The sequence below is a fragment of the Chrysochloris asiatica genome, unplaced genomic scaffold (assembly GCF_000296735.1).
Source record: "Chrysochloris asiatica unplaced genomic scaffold, ChrAsi1.0 scaffold00108, whole genome shotgun sequence".
Taxonomy (NCBI): domain Eukaryota; kingdom Metazoa; phylum Chordata; class Mammalia; order Afrosoricida; family Chrysochloridae; genus Chrysochloris; species Chrysochloris asiatica.
In genome coordinates, this window is record NW_006408626.1 from 7552867 (window position 1) to 7560572 (window position 7706).

A 7706-nucleotide genomic window follows, 5' to 3' on the forward strand; every position below is an offset into this window, starting at 1 on the left:
AAAGTTTTTATTGTGAATTGAGTGATAGTTTACATAGGAGAACATTGGTTTTACACTCATGATTTCATTGCAATGAAATCCCCTCTGTGCATCATCATTCAACAGTGTTTGCTTCTATTCCCTCTGTTTATTTATTTACACAGACACACTCAGGAATATATAATCATTTAAATAGTCAAAGGGCACATTCTGCAAGCCTACCTCCTGGATGCTAGAACATAGCCCTTCTCTTCCCATGAGTCTAGAGTCCTCAGCTGCTCCCTCTCCATGTCCCCATCTCTGCCTCCATCGCTGGTGTAACTGCTTCTCTGGATAGGTCCCACATTCTGCTTGTGCTCTTTTCCCTTGATGGCCCTAGGGTCCTCTGTTCCTGAACTGTAAGCTTTACTTACAGAACTTCTATGTTTATAGTTGTAACAATTACAATTATTCATGATAACAATTATTCCCTATTGAATCAAAAGAATCTTGTCCCCATCTCCTTTCACCAAAACCCATGTAGACAAGATGAAAACTATTCATTGGGTAGTCTTCCTTCCCCTAAAAACTGAAACTAAACTCCCTGTTAAAAACTTGTAAACCAGTCACTCTTTGCCTTTATAGCCCCATCCCCACACCATTTTAGGTAGCGAGTGTCTAAGTTGCTTGTCTCTATCAACCTTGTGTACAGAGGGGATGGGAATGTTCCTTGATGTGAAGACTCCTTCCCTCTCAGTTTGAGCTACTACATCCATAAATATAGATCAAGGTAATCAAATTGTACCAATTTACACTTGTTTCCTTTATCAAAATTTTTGTCCTCTTCCTATAGTTGAGTTCTGATCATCCATCTATCAAAGCTAGGTCAAAAGGGTACTATCTGCAAATTTTGGTGTTTTTGAGCATCTCCCCTCACTTCATATAAGCTTGATGCTTCACTCTCAGCTCTAGCCCTCTATGGCTATATCCTTGTCCATGGGCCCAGAAGTCCCCAGGTCTCACCATATAGTCCATGGTATATTTAATATTCTGATTCAAATATATCAATTCTTCTATAGTATTCCATATGCATTGTCCTACTTTCTCATGCCTATGAGGCTATTGATGATACCATGGCTTATGTCAAGTCCACCTTAGTCCTCACTCTCAAATTACAAGACTTCATTGAGAGGTTTTGCATTTTAATCCCTGTTGTTAATGCCACTGAGTTGGTTCAGACTCACAGTAACACTGTATAAAGTTTCTGAAGAGCAGCTGGTGGATTTTACCTGCAGTTATTTGTCCTGTGTTTACCCAATAGCACTGCACCAGGACTGCTTTTAAGGCCTGGTGCTGTAGGATTAGCACTGGACTGTGAACCACAAGGTAGGCAGTTCAAACCCACCAGCTGCTCCTCAGAAACCCTATACAGGGCCACTGAGTCAAAACGGATGCAAAGGCATTTAACAACCACAGTGTAAAAATGACAGAATTTATGTTTTTGGAGACAAATTCTCATTGACAAGTATATGGTTGGTGACTGACAGGTAGGGTAAAAAATTTATAGGCTTTTTCTTTTTCTTTTTTTTTTTTTCTCAAAATAGGTAATTTGAAGCAGGAATTATCTCAAATAACTCATTATTCTTGGTCTTTGAGTCTAGTAGTAAACTTGACACTGTATGTATTAAATAGAGCAAAATAAGAAACACTATCAAGATCACAAATATTCATGAACTGAAATTTAAACTTTGAAATAGGAAAGACATAGTCTCCAGATATTAGAAGGGAACTGCCAATTGGAGCAGCAAATGGGTCGTAAGCAATATTTTCACTCTATGCTGGCCTAGATCTTTGGAACTCTGTAACCTCCAGGAGCCAAAGAGCAAGGAAAACCTTTGGTACTGGGATCAACTCTACCTGGTTCAGTTCCAAGTTCACTGACTTTTCTCTGCTGTGGTTACTTGGCCTGGGAAATGAACATACAATATCCATACATACAAGTGCTCCAGGCTTCTATTACAGAAGGAAAACATGCCAATGTGGGAAGATGTCATTTGTTAAATAAACATGATTCATTCATTATCCAGCAAAGGAAATGTCAATCTTTATACTCTGAGAAAAAATTAGACCTGCTACTAGAAGTATAACACTCTTGAAAATAAGGTTTTTCTCCCTGAAATAATCACATTAGTTATTTATATAAATCAGTATAATGAGCCTTGTTGACACAATGGATAAGAGCCATACTACTAACCTGAAAAGTCAGTGGTTTGAACCCACTAGCAGCTTTATGGCGAAAGCCCTGGAGATATGCTCTTATCATATAGAGTTACTTTGAATCAGAATTAAATCAATAACACACAATAACAACCTATATCATTATATGTATTTTTACCTATAAAAATTTCAACTTAAAAGTTGTTTTGATCCTATCAAAATGCTGTAAACAAAATATCAAGAATGAGTTGAAAATTTTTATCTATCCCCAAGTATTAGTTTTATCTCATAAAAATTTTATTTTATAAAACTAAAATAACATTTTAGAGAAAAAAAAAAATAAAACCTCAAATATGACCCAAATAGGAATTATTTCAAAATGGAGATGAAATTGTCTGGAATATTTTCATGTGTTCTTGTAAATGGCAGCCTCTATATAAAAGTTATATTTTTGTTGGTCCACGTTAACTAAAGCTTCTATTTAAGGATAAGGATGGGTTTTTTTTTTTTTTTTTTTTTTCTTTAAGTGTCAGGACACAAAAGCCATCTAAATAAACACATAGAATATGATAGAAACATAGACAGATGAAGGTGTTAATGCTAGTTGCTGTGGAGTTGATGGTTACTCATGGTGACTACAGGTAAAACAAAATGAAGCATTGCTGGGACCTAGGTCATCCTCAAGGTCACCAGTATGTTTGAGTCTTCCCTTTCAGCTATTGTGCCAAATTTCTTTGCCCCCAACTTTGCCAAATATGATGTCCTCTTATGCCAATTGATCTTTTTTTATGACATGGCCAAAGCAAGCAAGTTGGACAATGTCCTGTTATAATTTATAAGGTTTTCATTGTCAAATTTGTAAAAGTAGGTTACAAGCATTTCATTTTTACTTTCAGTTTAATAAACATGTCATCCATGTGAGATCCTGCTAGAATTTGCAATCCTGTGGAACAGTCTCCAGGATCATTACAACACACAACCACAACCAACAGAGAAGAACAAACTGACAGGTAAGTGCTGGATATGAGAGATATAACCTGACTTTATACTCGAATTATAACATTTTAATTATCTAATAACTTCAGAAGTACTCCGTTGTAGACAATTTACATTGCTTTATGAATGTTGTTGTGGTTTGTGTGCCATCAAATTGGTTTTGACAGTTGCAGTGTTTGAGAAAAGCACAAATCTGTGTTAGAATAAGTACAGCCAGAATATCCCTTAGACGTCAGGATGGCAAGACTTCATATTTTGGACATGTTATCAGTAGGGACCAGTCTAGAAAAGGACTTCATGCTTGGTAAAGTGGAGGGTCAGTGAAAAAGAGGAAGAAACCTAACAAGATAGATTGGCACAGTGGCTGCAGTAATGTGCTCAATTGTAGCAATGATTGTGAGGTTGGCGCAGGACAGGGCAGTGTTCTATTCTGTTGTGCCTAGGGTTGCTATTAGTGGAAACCGATAGCGCTGCTTTGGGCTAATGCATCAGACTGCAAAGTCGGTGGTTCAAGCTTACCAGCTGCTCCTTGGAAAACCCTATACAGGTTGACTATGGGTCGGAATCAACTCGACGGCACTTAACAACAACAACATAGAGTTTCTTAGAGCAGCTGGTGGGTTTGAACTGATGACCTTGCAGTTACCAGCCAGTGCCACACCAGGACTCTACTTTCAAGTAATTAAATTAGCATAATCAAAGTATTTAACCATCTTTCCTAATATTTATTCTTTTGCATTCTCTCTCTACTCTGTCAGATTCATGTTTAATTATAAATATTTTCATAAAAAACATACTTTAGGGATTTAAGAGTGCAAAAGATATTTACAAAACCTGTATTAAATAACGCGTTCATTCCTTGAGTACATATTTCTCAGAAAACTGACAAACAAATTTGTTATAATCCTTGCTACGCAGAATTGCCTTTTAAATGAATTATAGCATTGTGATTAGTACTAATACTATGGCAAACATGTGTAATGAAGTTCAGACTGTTTTAGTGACTTCTCTAGATTTTCAAAATCTACTGAAATACAGTACAATCCTACCTATACATTCTATGGCTATTAAATGTTAAATATTATTAATATTCCTTTTAACAATAAGATGATATTAATAAAACATGCTCACAAAGGTTACAGGATTAATCCCTCAATGACAATTCATTCAAGTATGAGCACAGTCTGTAATTCATTTATGTAAAATTTTAGTCATAACTGCTGCCAAAGATTTAGAAGAGAGATAATGTAGAAGAATAAAATATATTGTTTAAAGAATATTTAAGCTCAGAGCACAAGAAATACCATGAGTTTTTGTAAACTAGAAAACAGTACATACTTTTCTTAAAGATCAGTGCATTGGAGTCTAGTTGTTAACACTCGTTTTTTTCTAACTAGTAAACAAGACAATAACATGCTTTTATAATGATTGTAAACAAGCCATGTAAAAAGAAATAGTTTTTTTTTTTTTTTGGAGGGGGGGTGGTTGTGAAATTCTACAAGGAGTTAAAAACATTTTTCATACGCTTCATAATTCTAGTCCGCTGCTAGCAAGTTATTATGTAATATAAACACTCATATACCTTTCTTCCCAAATAGAATACAAATTAGCATAACATTCCAGTTACTCAGCTTCTATGTTGAATACAAGTGACTACTATTCTTTCATAATAATTTAAGAGGAAGCCTTCATTTTGGGTTTGTTGTTGTTAAGTGCCGTTGAGTCGGTTCTGACCCATAGGGTTTCCAAAGAGCTGCTCTTAAGCTTGAACCGCCAATCATGCAGTTCAAATGGCTTTGCAATATGGCACATTAACCCACATCACCACACCTGATATAACTTAATATTAATTATATAGTGTAAGTCTACTTGTTCCCTTTATAAATTCCCTTACCTTAAAAACAAATTTGAAAATACCAAAAAATACCTCTTTAAATGTTTATGAGGAGACTCTCCTACTAATGTTCAGAAGGAACTTCTCTTTTGTAATATTTATTTTTCGTATGAAAAGTCATATATTGTTAAGTATCCCTGAATCAGTTCCAGCTCATAACAACCCTGAAGAGTGGCTGTGGATGGACAGCTCCATACATGGCCCCAAAATCGTATTGTTACGAACTGTTGAGTTGGTTCCCACTTATAGCATATCCATGGATAGGGTTTCCAAGGAGCAGCTGGTGGGTTTGAACTGCCAACCTTGTGGTTCACAGTCCAGTGCTTATTGTATAGTGACACACCAGGAGTTGAACAAGCATGACACTATTGTTAAAAATCATGTAGTTCCATGCTTATATAAAATAAATTCCTGTATTTATAGTTCATTCTTAAATGAAAACAAACAAAAAATCCTAGCATATTTTCTTGCTCTTAGCATTTGAATGGGAGACTAAAATATAACCTAGCCATATGTTTTACTTCCAAAAACTTTGTTAGATCTTTAAGCATTAACTCTAGTACTACAGGATCTTCCATGGAGAACAAAATTACTGTACTATTTTTCAATGTGCAAATGCTCCTTGCCTTTGAAAATATTACAACTGTATCAACATTTCTGATTGAACATTCTTTGTATCACCATGTAATTTCATCAAAATTGTACATAGTGAAATGGATTAACAAACTTTCAAAAATTAATATTGTATCATAGTACCCAGATATGCTCCTCCCCCCGTATATGTCAAGTGCTGTCAAGTCGGTTCTGCCCCATAGTGACTCTGTATAGGGTTTCCAAGGAGCAACTGGTGAGTTTGAACTGCTGATCTTGCAGTTCACATCCACTTTGCAGTCCAGCACATTAACTGACTGCCCCATACCAGGACTCCTTATTTAAAGATTTAAGACCGACTGGGAATCTGACCAACAGTCTTGTCAAAACACAAGTGTCCAGTAAGACAATAGTATGGAAAGAAAAATGGTCAAATATATTAGAATAATTTCCATGTCAATACTCTCTGTCCTTTTCAAACACTAGGACTTAAAAGTCTTTAGGGGGAATCCTTCCTGTTCTTGCATACATCAGCTTTTGTCCAATTTATAAGATTTTTCCAACAGGAAGAAAGGACTATATTGTTGTTGTTAAGTGCCATTGAATCAGTTCAGACACCTAGTAACACTGTATATGTATGATTTCTGAGGAGCAACTGGTGTGGTTGAATTGGCAACTTTGCAGTTAGTAGTCCAGTGCTTATCCTACAGCGCCACACTAGGCCTCCTAGGACTATGTTAGTATAGCTTTAATTCAATAAATCACCATTCTATTTGCATACATATAACATGTATTTCAGTATGGCATGTAGAGACATCAGACCTAATTAAAATATTACTTAACTGAAATCATTTTAGTAGTCATCATGTTTAAAATAACATTAATTCCACCCTGATGCCTAACTTCTCTCATCTGTAACAATTTAGATCTTAAAAATATAATTCATATAGTCTCATATTCATCCTGACCCACACACAACACAAAGAGACTACTAAAAGGAAAGTGTAATACATTATTGATGACATTAATGAAATTACAACACACATCACTCATTTTAATGGGTCTGTTTCAATGACATATCACGGTGACCAGGAAAGAGCAGAGCCAACCTCAGAAACTTAATTAATAACTCCCAGCAGCTTCAGTGAAGGAGATAAAGCATCTTTGCTCAATTGACAAATCTTTCCCACTCAAGTAAGGCAAAAGCAATCTTAAAAACACAAAACAATGAATTTTGAAACAAAGGCATCCAAAGTCTTTATGAGTCATTTCCTTGTGTGTGAATTAGCAAATTAATTATGAAAATGATGACACACATTCTTAAATTTGCAAATGGGCAGAGGATACTACACTTTTTACACTTGAAATAACATTCATTATATCCCATGTTGAGACACTCTAAATGAAATCACATTAAATAATAACTCATGCCTTTCAAAACTGAGTTTAAGTCAAAGAGAAAGACCAGCTAATTTCTTAAACAACTGTTAACTTTCTTAGGGATTATACTAACTGTATTTATAGTTAACAGTAGATTGTTGTGTTTATGTTGGCACTAGACATTAGTTTTTGGCTTGCACAACACATACATGAAAATGCACAAAATATAAATCTGTACTACTTATAGTGCAAAGATGTTTACAGCTAATTTGAATATGGTATTTACTAGCAAAAATAGAACAAGAATTAAGGATGTTGTTGAGATTGCCAAACCATAAATTCATTCAACAGATAACTGATGCAGAAAGACATGTGAGAATTTGCTTGAAAAAAATTACTAAAATAATCTCTATGCCTGTATGCTGGCTTCTTCTAAATAAGACTTTGTAACCCCTTTCATCAAAAGATAGACTCTATTTCTCCATCTCCTAAATCTGGCTTTTTGGTCTTAAGATTTGTTTTGACCATCAGAATGTGACAAAAGTAGCAAGTGTATGCTTCAAAAACTAATTATATATATAGTTGTTGTTGTTGTTAAGTGCCGTCAAGTCGGTTCCGACCCATAGAGACCCTGTACAGGGTTTCCAAGGGTGTAAATCTTTACGGGAGT

The 7706-nt window shown here is 35.3% G+C and overlaps 1 protein-coding gene across 1 annotated transcript in view; it reads right to left on the reverse strand.

The window, feature by feature from the left end:
• Positions 1-7706, reverse strand: part of NAALADL2 (N-acetylated alpha-linked acidic dipeptidase-like 2) — a 1210105-nt gene that overhangs the window by 7009 nt on the left and 1195390 nt on the right. The window lies entirely within an intron of this gene.